Below are 14,105 nucleotides of genomic sequence, written 5' to 3'. Positions count from 1 at the left end.
GATAGGTGGTGAAAATTGTGGGAGCCACTGGTTTGGGCGGTTTGTGGCGTTAGAGTGGGCGTGGCATATTCGCATAACAAACTTGCGCTGCGTACAAGGCTACGGAATCTCGATCTACAATCCCAATTCTCTATCTTTGATAGTTTCCGAGATATCCTCGTTCATATTTACTATTTTTTGAAGTTTGGGGCGGTTCGTAGGCGTTAAAGTGGGCGTGGCAAACTTTTTTTTGGTCAATCGATAGGTATTGACAAGAGCAATACATTTCAGTTCCAATTTTTATTCTAGCATCAATACTGTAGGAGCCACAGTTTTGGGCGATTTGTGGGCGTTAGAGTGGGCTTGACACTCTGCTGAAAAAAACTTGCGTTGCGTAAGAAGCTCAGAAACCTGCACGCCAAATCTCAATAGCCTAGCTCTTATAGTTTCCTAGATCTCAGCGTTCATCCGGACGGACGGACAAACGGACATGGCTAGATCGACTCGGCTAGTGATCCTGATCAAGAATGTATATACTTTATGGGGTCGGAAACGCTTTCTTCTGCCTTTTACATACTTTACGACGAATCTAGTATACCCTTTTACTCTACGAGTAACGGGTATAAAAATAACTGATTAAGCGAGTGAATTTCGATGAGCGCCGATAGCCGCGGCCCAAAGAATAAGAAATTTAATCTTTGGCGGTTTTTGTTCAAAGACGGTGTGAAAATTACATATTAAGAATAAAAGGAAAACCCAAAAAACGACTGCGGGAAGACAGTACAGATGAAAAAGGATGTCTCTTCCAAGCTGTTGCATAATATGGTGGGACTTCACCGACCGGAAACAATAATACAACAGGGCAAATCCGCAGAATAGTTGAAGTGCTGGAGGAGATTCACTAGGTAATTTCAGTGGAAAGCAACATACCGAGTGTGACTTCGCTCCCTACATAGATATCCTGCCGTTCGTGTCCTTGCACAGGAAGTAATTTCTGGCCAAAAGAATTTGGTTATGTTGTATTAATAGAAGTGTCATTTCAGCAGAAACCCTAGAACAATCTTCGACGAGCTCTCCATTGGGGAACCACAGGACTTCACCTCCACCAGCTATTTGGCAGCTAGAGCCGAGATGGAGGACGCACTATAGGGAGGAGGAAAACAAGGCGCCCACTAAGGGACAGCTGGAGGAGCCATTGCCAGGATGCTGGGCGACTCCCTGCAGCATCAGGCCGAAAAACCCCGTTCCCAATCCGGACACGCTTCCTCGAGCTCCAAAATGCCTGTTGGGACTCGGAGCTGGACTACAGATGTAATGAATAGGGCAATGAGTTGGATTCTGAAGTAGGTCAGTGAGTTCAGATTATGTTAAGAGCTTGCGTAGTTGGCTCGGCTGACACTGCAGAATGTGTTGAGTGTGTCGTCCAGTTGTACGGTAAGTTAGTGAGACGTCGTGTCATCCTATGACATTAAATATAATTCTCTGATCAGCAATTCTCATCTGCAGTGGGTGCAACTGGGCGCCTGGTACTGTTCCCAACTTGGCTACTGCTTGATCTGTTGGGTGCTGGTCATGTTGAACGAACACTTCCTGTGACTGTAATGGTAGGCGTAGATATTGAGTTAAAGCGGGGATTTTCTTAAAAGGGAGTCGAACCCTATCAAAAATTCGATTTGCTGAATCCACCTTACACTTCCGCTTTATCCCTAATTTGACAACCGACGGCACCCGTCTTAGGGCTAGCAATCAGTCGGGTCGGGTGAGTTCTTGGCAGTATATTAAAGAGTCCCTCTGTCATTAACTTTTACCTTTGGGTCCATCTATAAACAATCTTGACAACAAATTAAATGGGCTATAGCCTATTCTGATAGAGGGTGTGTCCGCTTCAGCGACCAAACTTCGCTTCAGCGGCTTTCCAGTTTTTTTTTCATTTTTTTACGAGCCTAGGTGATTTTCGAACATGGCGTTGCGGGGTTTTTTGAGAAGGAAATGCATTCGAGCTGCAATGGCGCCTTAATAAGGATATTGTTGTTGGTGCAGGCCCAAGGATCCACCCAACGGCTCGGAACCCAGCAGATTATCTTATCTTGAAAAGAAATATTTCCTTTTTTAAGAAAATGATCAACAAAAAAACGTACAAGAACAAGGTATTTAAAGGCGCATCCATTTCCCAAAATTGTTGCTTAAAAATGGATATAGTCAAATAACAGTGTGCGAGGAAGGTGTTATAAATACTTAAAAGGATCCAAACGGTTCTAAATTGTGAAAGTTCTCGTGGCGTCATTGCTAGCCCACAATAGCCCACAGTAGTATTCATATTACTACATTGCCTGAGTAGAAATCTTATCCTTGATCAAATTACTAATGACAATAAAATAATCAATATTTCATTGATTTGAATATAAATTCGAATACTTTTCATCTACGCTTGCGAAATTCGCCTTCTCAGTCTACTGGGGTATATAGGTATGTCTGCCGATTACGCGTAGAAATTCACCACAAAAATGGTGAACGGTGAATTATAGAGCGTTTTTTATAATTAAACCTCATTTAAATCAAAGTATTGGGGTGCAGGAAATTTTAAGTATAAACTGATCGAACAACCGAAACTTAAGACCAAGACGACTTTTCTCTTTTAAAGATGATATGCCATTATCTCCGAACGCTCGTTAAGCCGAGTAGAGCGGAGAGTTATAAGAGGGCTTACAGCTGTGCATATGTTAACATTAGGGTTATACAGTATTTTGTTAATATTTTGATCTAACATCCCGTCCTCGTTGAAGGGGTCCACTTTTAAGACATCGGAAGTACAGCGAGCTTGTAAACAGGGCGGCGCCAATTTCCCTTGGCGGTGCGCAGCTGAACGACGCGGACTCTGTTGTCGCGCCTATACACTAGGGATCCGATCCTACCCATTCTCCAGTGCTGAGGGGGTACATTATCATCGTGAATAAGCACCATGGTACCGATAGCGCCGTTTGGCGAAGGAGAAGTCCATTAAGTTCTTGATCGGAGTGCGTTGAAATAGTTTGTAGGCGATGCCAAAGGATGCCGTGACTGCTTCAAATCGTTGCAATGTGCTGGCTTTAAAATCGTTGACGATTCGTTCTGGCATGGAACGCAGTTGCGGGGTTTTTTGAGAAGGAAATGTATTCGAGCTGCAATGGCGCCTTTATAAGGATATTGTTGTTGGTGCAGGCCCAAGGATCCACCCAACGGCTCGGAACCCAGCAGATTATCTTATCTTGAAAAGAAATATTTCCTTTTTTAAGAAAATGATCAACAAAAAAACGTACAAGAACAAGGTATTTAAAGGCGCATCCATTTCCCAAAATTGTTGCTTAAAAATGGATATAGTCAAATAACAGTGTGCGAGGAAGGTGTTATAAATACTTAAAAGGATCCAAACGGTTCTAAATTGTGAAAGTTCTCGTGGCGTCATTGCTAGCCCACAATAGCCCTCAGTAGTATTCATATTACTACATTGCCTGAATAGAAATCTTATCCTTGATCAAATTACTAATTACAATAAAATAATCAATATTTCAATGATTTGAATATAAATTCGAATACATTTCATCTACGCTTGCGAAATTCGCCTTCTCAGTCTACTGGGGTATATAGGTATGTCTGCCGATTACGCGTAGAAATTCACCACAAAAATGGTGAACGGTGAATTATAGAGCGTTTTTTATAATTAAACCTCATTTAAATCCGAGTATGGGGGTGCAGGAAATTTTAAGTATAAACTGATCGAACAACCGAAACTTAAGACCAAGACGACTTTTCTCTTTTAAAGATGATATGCCATTATCTCCGAACGCTCGTTAAGCCGAGTAGAGCGGAGAGTTATAAGAGGGCTTACAGCTGTGCATATGTTAACATTAGGGTTATACAGTATTTTGTTAATATTTTGATCTAACATCCCGTCCTCGTTGAAGGGGTCCACTTTTAAGACATCGGAAGTACAGCGAGCTTGTAAACAGGGCGGCGCCAATTTCCCTTGGCGGTGCGCAGCTGAACGACGCGGACTCTGTTGTCGCGCCTATACACTAGGGATCCGATCCTACCCATTCTCCAGTGCTGAGGGGGTACATTATCATCGTGAATAAGCACCATGGTACCGATAGCGCCGTTTGGCGATGGAGAAGTCCATTAAGTTCTTGATCGGAGTGCGTTGAAATAGTTTGTAGGCGATGCCAAAGGATGCCGTGACTGCTTCAAATCGTTGCAATGTGCTGGCTTTAAAATCGTTGACGATTCGTTCTGGCATGGAACGCAATTGCGGGGTTTTTTGAGAAGGAAATGTATTCGAGCTGCAATGGCGCCTTTATAAGGATATTGTTGTTGGTGCAGGCCCAAGGATCCACCCAACGGCTCGGAACCCAGCAGATTATCTTATCTTGAAAAGAAATATTTCCTTTTTTAAGAAAATGATCAACAAAAAAACGTACAAGAACAAGGTATTTAAAGGCGCATCCATTTCCCAAAATTGTTGCTTAAAAATGGATATAGTCAAATAACAGTGTGCGAGGAAGGTGTTATAAATACTTAAAAGGATCCAAACGGTTCTAAATTGTGAAAGTTCTCGTGGCGTCATTGCTAGCCCACAATAGCCCTCAGTAGTATTCATATTACTACATTGCCTGAATAGAAATCTTATCCTTGATCAAATTACTAATTACAATAAAATAATCAATATTTCATTGATTTGAATATAAATTCGAATACATTTCATCTACGCTTGCGAAATTCGCCTTCTCAGTCTACTGGGGTATATAGGTATGTCTGCCGATTACGCGTAGAAATTCACCACAAAAATGGTGAACGGTGAATTATAGAGCGTTTTTTATAATTAAACCTCATTTAAATCCGAGTATGGGGGTGCAGGAAATTTTAAGTATAAACTGATCGAACAACCGAAACTTAAGACCAAGACGACTTTTCTCTTTTAAAGATGATATGCCTTTATCTCCGAACGCTCGTTAAGCCGAGTAGAGCGGAGAGTTATTAGAGGGCTTACAGCTGTGCATATGTTAACATTAGGGTTATACAGTATTTTGTTAATATTTTGATCTAACATCCCGTCCTCGTTGAAGGGGTCCACTTTTAAGACATCGGAAGTACAGCGAGCTTGTAAACAGGGCGGCGCCAATTTCCCTTGGCGGTGCGCAGCTGAACGACGCGGACTCTGTTGTCGCGCCTATACACTAGGGATCCGATCCTACCCATTCTCCAGTGCTGAGGGGGTACATTATCATCGTGAATAAGCACCATGGTACCGATAGCGCCGTTTGCCGATGGGGAAGTCCATTTAGTTCTTGATCGGAGTGCGTTGAAATAGTTTGTAGGCGATGCCAAAGGATGCCGTGACTGCTTCAAATCGTTGCAATGTGCTGGCTTTAAAATCGTTGACGATTCGTTCTGGCATGGAACGCAGTGATCTTCCCGTCAAAAAGTGACCTGCTGTCAGAGCTGAGAGATCATTTGGATCTGATGACATCGGTGTGAGGGGCGTGAGTTGAGGATGGCTTCTATCTCAACCACGACTGTTGAGCTCCTCGTACGTAAACTTGGTGTTTACAAAGGTTCTGTTGAGTAGGCCTTTTTCGCTCTTCACTGCCGCTTCCCACAGCCCACCAAAATGCGGAACCCTGGGTGGGTGAAGTGAAAGCTGATAAAGTCAGCCGCACAAAATTGTTGAGTTGCGGTTTGAGTCTTCTCATTGAACAGGAACTTTCTTAGGTCGTTCAGCTTATTGGAGGCGCCAACGAAATTGGTCGCGTTGTCACAGTAAATATCTGTGGGGAGACCGCGACGTCCAGAGAATCTCTTCAGAGCCGCCAGAAATGCTTCTGTGCTCAAATCTGTGACCACCCCAATATGCACGGCCTTGACGACGAGACATACGAACACGGCGAGATAGCTCTTTGATGGAGGCTTTCCGCGTATTCGGAGATATGTTATAGGTCCGCAGAAATCTACACCTCGAAGTTCTTCCGGAAACGAGTGGTTTGGAAGATTCTAGGTTACGCAGTTTGCTGCGTGCTCTAGTTCTTCCGGACTTAGGGTTGGACCCTTGAACTTGGATGATTTCCGAACGACGTGTATGAATCGAAACACTCATGCGACAATGCGTAGACAAACGGTGTATAAGCTGTGCTTTTCGAGTGAAGCCAGCAGATAGTTATTTGTAGTTGTGGTTGAAAATATATGTTTCCGTTTCTCGCACTTAACGATATCCAAATCGATGGCAGCATTTTTTGCAACAGGCCACTTTGATATGCCTTCATACAAAAACGGAGGACCGGTGAACCATATTGATGCGTCCAGTTCGGTGACAGTGCAACCACGAAAGACAATATCGGCTGGGTTGCTTTGGGTGGGCACTAATCCCCGTTTGGCGGCAGATGTTAAACTCTAGATTTCTGACACGCGATTTCCTACGAAGGTTGAGAGCGTAACGGAGTGCTGCTAGAGCCAATGGAGTACTATTTGTGAGTATGACCAGAAGTATGACGGTAAGAGTTTTTCGCCGAACAATCCTTTGACCTTGTTGAGTAGTTGAGCGAGTAAGTGTGCGGCGAACAGTTTCATTTCGGAAGTGATTGTTTCTTGACAGGGGTTACTCTAGATTTTAATGTCCACAACCGAACGGTGATGTTACTTGGTCCTTCAGTTCGCACGTACACACAACATCCGTACGCCGTGATGGACGCATGGCAAAATCCATGAAGTTGAATTTTGCTATTGGCATTTTGCAGGCAACACCGAGGTACTCGAAGAGTTGGCAACATGTTCAAGGATTTTAAGTACTCGGTCCATGCATCATGTAGGGATTACGGAACCGATTCGTTCCAATTAAGGTTGAGTATCCACAGATCCTGAAGAATCATTTTTGCCACGATGATTATCGGTGACAAAAGGCCAAGGGGGTCAAAGAGCGATGATGCAATGGATAAGATGGATCCCTTTGTAGCTGGCATGGTTGGTTGTTATGAAGCAAGGGTGAACAGAAACGCATCATCGAGTTCATTGCAAATGACACCGAGTGGGCTTGACATAAAACAGTCCGAAACTTGCTGCTATTGTTGTTGCCATCGACCGGCGCTGACCCAGCCGAACCATGTTTTTTGAAGAATTGGCAAGTGAGGTGCGAGCTTTATTTGCCGAACGGCAATCGAATGGTAGAAGACTTCAGCGCCAAGTAAAAGATCGATGCGACGAGATTCATGAAATCTATCATCTGCCAAAGGTGTGTTGGTGGACAAATCCAAGAAGAGATGTCAATCTCAGAGCCTGGCCGATGACATAGAACTCCAGTGAGAAGTGGCGTTAATTTGTGTGAACGAGTTAATGAAATTTTTGTTCTCTGCAAATTTTCCGTCGAAAGTTGGCAAGGTAAGAGGGGCCAACTTCGACGACGACAGAGCAATCGAACTGAATTGGGCCAGCGAAAACGATGAATGTGGTGGTCTGGTGCTGTTGAGTTCCTCACTTAGCTGATCCTTGATGGCGACTTTGGTCTCGACATAACTGTCCTCCAATTCTCCGCGACCGCTGTCGTTGGGATTCAACGTCTCAATCTCAGATTGGACTGCCATTGCTTTCGTGAAGTAAAAGTCTAGAATTCCTAGCCGGCATCGCACTTCGGCACTGAAAAATCCGGTGTCTTCGCCAGCGCTTGTTGTTACAAGGGTTTTAATGCGAGTTATATTCCTTTTAATGTTGGTCCGTTGGCGTTTACATTGCTCAATAGTTGACATCGTAGATTTTACTTAAAGCAATGATAAACGGCGATAAATTTGCGAAGTGCGGCGAGTGCGAAATGTGTGCGAATGGGATCAATGTAGAAGCCAACTGAAGTTTCAGCAGTGACGAGATCGAGAACGAGCTGAAGATTGGCAACAGCGGCGACGAAAGGCGAGCAGAGAAACGAAAGTTTCGGCAGATCTGAAGATTGGCAACAGAGGCGACGAAAGGAGCGCAGCAAAAAAATGAGAAAATGAGCGTCTACAGCTACCGTAAATTTTCACGACGATAAATTAGGAATTGTTAAATTGTATATAACTTTTAATTTTGGAAACACGGCCCCACGTTTGGGCGCCAAAATGAACGGTGAATTATAGAGCGTTTTCTATAATTATAACTCATTTAAATCAGAGTGTGGGGGTGCAGGAAATTTTAAGTATAAACTGATCGAACAACCGAATCTCAAGACCAAGACGACTTTTCTCTTTTAAAGATGATATGCTACTGCCTTTATTTCCGAACGCTCGTTAAGCCGAGCAGAGCGGAGAGTTATTAGAGGGCTCACAACTGTACATATGTATACATTAGGATTATATAGTATTTTGCTAATAATCTGATCCAACAAATGGCAATGCAAAAACAGAATGCATGTGATCGTTGCTGGCTTGCGTATTGATTGCAATCTTTATAAGAAATACACACAGGTATCAACACTTTACACGTTAGCAGACGTATAGAAAATCAAAGCCAGGAATGCTCTTTAAACTAGATGGACTTACAAAAACTTTGATTTAGCCCAAATATAGCGGATTTGTTGGATTTTTTCGCACGTCACTTTTAACGTAGGCGGGCGTATAAAAACTTGGGGTTTTAGCAAATGAAAATTCTAGAACGTCTGTTTTGGTTGCCGCTCGTTGGAAAAGAGGTGTTATTCTAGCAGTCGCGTGGGTCTAGCTTTTTAGCAAGCTGTCAAGTCTAGTACGCAAGTCGTAGAGTTGCGTTTTAATATTGGAAGTATGTTTCAATACTAATAACTGTCGCAAGTCGACTGCTGCCGAACTTCCAACGATCTTTTTGGATGACTTTTTTGTTCGATAAGTTTAGTTCGCCCTAGTCCCTTGTCAGCAAATCTGGGAAACAGCTTTTTAACTATAAAAGCTAGAGAGATGAGATTTGGCATGTAGTGTAGTGTGCCTATGTTGTTGTAGCGAGCAACTACTGTATCAATGCCTACATTATGCTAAAGTGTACTTACATAAAGTCCCGGCCAACCGAAATACGATCACCGAAACGCTCCTCAAAGCCCGACATATGGGAAGTGTAAGTGTCAGCATATTTCCATGGCTCGACAACGCACACAAGCGATGCATGTATATGCAACCTCTCTCGCGCTCTATCTCTCACCAACCTTATGTATGGGGAAAGTTAGATATTCCTATGTATATGGCCGCTGCTGTCGATATTTGGTAGGCAGCGTAGCCGATAGCCTCTAACTGTAAAGTCGCTTTCTTTTGGACCACTGAAATATAAAGATCACTACCGACCTGATGGTCAAAAAACCCCATTCTAACCCTGGGGACATCATACTGGGAAACTAAAGGATGATAAAAATCGGTCAACATTTTTATTTTGATTCTTGAGCATCTTGCGCAGCGCCAATTTGCTTCAGCAGAGTTCCGCGACCACTCTAACGCCCATAACGCTAGTATCCGTTTTGATCATCAACGTTCAACTTTAAACGTTCAATGTTAAAAGCACATAAAGTATGTAATCTGGGGAACAGACGCTTTGCTACTTGTATATGTCTGTCTCCCTTGCACGTTAGTTGAGTAACCGGTATCTGATAGTCTGATAGAGTTCTCTCTTGTTGTAATTATATTTACTCTATTGTTTGTAAAGGTATAACATCTGGTATTATCATTATATATGCAGGTGTTATCCCACGCTGACGCCTGTGTATGTTTTAAGCTGATGCTTGCGGTCGATATTTCGCTCATGAGCCATACTAACAAATATAATAGGTTTATCAGCATTAGGCCTTGGGGTGCCGTTCGATTAATTTCAGCTTACCAATAATTATACTAGTAACTGCCAGTTGTACTAGTGACGGGCCTCAAGTTGTTGATTGCCAATATTTGTAATGGTGGGCGTAGATATTCAGTTATATCGGCTATTTTCCAAAAAGGTAGGTCTCTGAGTTAATATGTTTCATTCTTGCAGAAATATCGGCGTAACAAATGTAATAGGCTTATTAGCATTAGGCCTTGGGGTGCCGTTCGATTAATTTCAGCTTACCAATAATTATACTAGTAACTGCCAGTTGTACTAGTTGTTGATTGCCAATATTTGTAAGATAATTTTTGCGTAGATATTCAGTTATATCGGCTATTTTCCTAAAAGGTAGTAGTGCAGGCAACGGGTAGAATCTTGTCGTGATCTCGAACCCTATCAAAAATTTTGTTTGCTGAATCCACCTGAAAAGGTTATCCGTATAAGGAAAAAAACAACCTTCAACGTTGAGTGAAAAAAACTATAAAAACTTTAAGCTAAAATTTTATTTTTACTAATTCGTTGCTTAGGAAATTAACATGAAAATCGTCACACCGACCACATATGTTTGCCTGAGCGAGAGCCTAACCAACGGACTCCCGCAAAGCCACCCTTTGTGCAGTGTGAAAACTATATCTATGGTCAGGCTCAAGTAGCCTGCACCTTAAGATTTCAATTGTTTGCACTGCACTCTTGTAGGTTTTGAGATACATTACGTTATTTACGGCTCTAGATAGATTTACATATTGACATGAACCGAGCTCGTAAATTTTAAATTTATGACAATTCGTGTTCTTCTTGATGTGGGAGTTAAGTAACTCCGCACAAATAAGGCGAAGGGTAACTGTACGGAGGCCTGCCAGTTGCTGAATACGCAGGAACGGCATCGCCGGAAAAGATAGCTTGGAGAATGCATTTAGAAAGGGTTTGGAGAGTACGAGAAAAGAGAGATCGGAGGGAAGGAGCGGAGAGAGACGACGGAGCGAGAGTAACAGTTGAAGGAGCGAGAGACGAGAGATCGCCGGCATGCCGTCAGCCAAGGAACAACGGTAGATCGCCGCGCTTTGGACCCTAGTGTGGTGCTGTACGCAGAGGGCGAAAATGAGATGCCGAGGTTGAACGGTACCAGGCGTACTATATAAGCGGGCCCCGGATCGGAACACGAGTTAACAACGTCAAGCAAGTCAAAGTCAAATGCACGGCTAGGTTGAGTGGAGACTCGGTCGACTTTTGCAAGATTGCTCTAGATACGTCGGACGGTTGCCCGAATAGTTGAGAAGGAATTGAGCTCTCGTAGCACCGATGTATCCTGTCGATCCTAACGTAGGGTTAACTAATTGTGGCGCCTGATGGTTGTCTGGAAAGCGCAGTCGTCGACTACTTTGAGTCCGGTATTGGAGCCGATCCATCTCAACGATAAACCGTTAGGCTCGGGACGAGTGTCCTGCCGATTCTGACGTGGTAAGTGGCGCCCGACGGTTGTCTGGAAAGCGAAGCCATTAGATACTTTGAGTTTGGTATCGGTCCTGACGTGGAGTCGATTGTTTGTAGCGCCCGACGGTTGTCTGAAAAGCGCATCTATTGGCTACCTTGAGTCCGAGATCGAGACGGACGTCGGACGATTGCCTGAATAGCCAAGCAGGAGTTGTGCAGGCGTAAGCCGGAAGCCCGAAAGCCCAAGACCCAGTTACACAAAATATCGCAGCGCAGGGGCTTCGCAACACATTGGCATCGCCAAGCAAGGACAACGCCGAGCAGCGCAGGACGTCGACAGCAGCACCGCCGTACGCAAGATCGGCGAGGAGAGCACCTAGAATCCACGCACGCTTTAGGTACTACTGCAACAACCCTAAGGGAAGGCTAGAGTGGAACGTTCGTCTTCACTGCCCCGTTTCCCGGAGCATCAAAGGGAACTGAGTGAGCGTTTGTCGGGACCGCCCGGGAGAGAGCAAGGGACAGGAGGCTGTGGCTGGCAGGGCGGTTGTCTTGAGACCTCGGCGCCTGTTCACCCTAGTCTAAGCACGGTGACGCTTTGCTTAGCCCAACAGCCCAACTCTTCGTCATCTCTCGCGACTGCCGGCAGAAGTACCCGGATCAGCGGAGGCCACCGAAAGCGAAAGACTTCGAGAATCATTGGCGCAAGAAGCACAATCATAAGATAACTAAACTTTAAAGCACCAGTCTGGGTAGTTCCGAAAAAGTCCGGTCAGTGCGAGGAATAAAAGTACAAGTAATCGATTTTAGGAAACCTTATTTACCTTACTATCTCAAATCGGTACCCTATTCCCGAAATTGACAAAATTATTGCACAGCTTGGAGACGACAAATATTTCTTGGTGTTGAACATTAAGAGTGGTTTCCACAAAAACCACTGAATGACTCGGTCATAGAAAAACTATATTTGCTGTAAACGGGTGAAATTATGATTTTACTAGACTTCCGTTAGGCTAAAAAAATTTCACACCCATTTTTCATAGAACTTTAGATGACGTATTGAAGGAATACATATGGAAAATTTGGTATGTAAGTTATCCAACCCGTGAAACGGTTCCACTTATGGAATTTATAAACAAATTTTTTAATTCAATCTCAGCTATGTTACCCTTGCCTTCAGCGACATTGCCTTTGCCTTTGTTTAAGATTCTGCCTTTGCCTTCTCCATTTACTTCGAGGGCCGCGCTTGACCGTCCTGCTAAGATAAATAAACCAATCGCAAAGTAAACACAAGCTTCCGTTCGAAACCCAAACTTTTCCGTTCGAAGCCCACAGTATTGCGTTCTAAGTTCAGAATATATTGCGTTCCGATTTTCAATCAAATTGCATCGGTCAGCATAATTACATTTCACAACGAGATGCGACAGTTTCAGCATAACCTTTTATTTTAAATAAAAATTAAAGTTCTGGAAGCTTAAGAAAAGGAAAGCTTCTATTTTATCCGAGACTGCGATCGGTTCACAGTTTTTTAAAAAGTGTCTTGTATTAATTGAGTTTTAAGAATAAAGGTTTATCACCCGAGTTTTAAAAATAAAAAAATAAATTTTTTTAAATCATCTACTAACGACGAATTTAATTAGCGCTCAACGTGGGGCCGCGTTAAATAAAAAGTTCCAAAAATTATTTAATGAAAAATAAGTTAAATATAAACGGAGCTCGCGCGGCCAACAACTCAACATTTCTAGTGGAGAAATTAAAAAATCCACCATACAACACAACAAAGTGAGAGTGGTCGTTAACAACAATTAAATGGAAATTAAAAAATGAAATAATCCATTTAAAGGTGAACTTTAAAATAAGGTGGACCAAAACCTTAAATCAAAAAAATACAAGAACACAAAATAAAGCAAAACCAGAAACGCACTAAACAAAAACAGTTAAACAAACCAGCTCATACAACAACAACAACAAAATCACAACACGCTGAAACAGGAAAAATTATAGAAGGAAGGAAGGGCATTCTATCGCCAATAATTTCTACTAAATCCAGGAAGGAAGATCAACCCACAACCTCACAGAAGGAAGACCCCATCGGGACAGTCTCGTGAGAAATTAATTTTCAATAATAAAAGATTTAAAGATTATATTCTAAGATCAGGGAATTTAAGAAAAAATAATATAAGACTTAAACATTGATAAAAAGAATGATAGATTCGCGATTTAATAAAAAATATCGAGAAACAATCTGGAAGATTTAATAAATAGTTTTGGTGAAATAAACTTAACAATGGCAACAGGAGGTTCAGCACCAAATTTTTCTGCAGGTAGTATAGCCACAGCAGGCGGCTTCACAGTGGAATTAATAAATAGATTGATAAATGTTCAATTAAATGAAGTGAGCAGGAAAAAAGAAGGTTTAGAAGGAAAGTTAGCCACAGATGCAAACACTGTGGAGGATTATAAAATACAAATAATCGACCCAACTATAAAATGCGATACAACACTTGAAGTGGTAAAATCTTTACCGAAATAAAATTTTGGGAGCTGCCCATGATGCTCTTACCAATCATGGCACCGTTTTAAACTTTCGAGCAATCTTATCTAGATTGGACTTTATATATAGCGATAAACGACCAATACATATTCTCGAGTCAGAACTAAGTGTCCTCAGGCAGGGACGAATGACAGTTACAGAATACTATAATGAAGTCAATAAAAAAATGACTCTACTAATAAACAAAACCATAATGACATACGGAAAGGACAGCGTAATTGCCAAAGAAACAAACAAAAAAATAAGGAGCAATGCTTTACGAATTTTTATATCTGGGCTAAATGGATCTATCTCAGAAACTCTTTTCTCATTAAATCCACCAGATTTACCCAATGCT

Source organism: Drosophila subpulchrella, unplaced genomic scaffold (assembly GCF_014743375.2).
Source record: "Drosophila subpulchrella strain 33 F10 #4 breed RU33 unplaced genomic scaffold, RU_Dsub_v1.1 Primary Assembly Seq16, whole genome shotgun sequence".
NCBI lineage: Eukaryota > Metazoa > Arthropoda > Insecta > Diptera > Drosophilidae > Drosophila > Drosophila subpulchrella.
Note: the sequence above shows the minus strand (reverse complement) of the source record.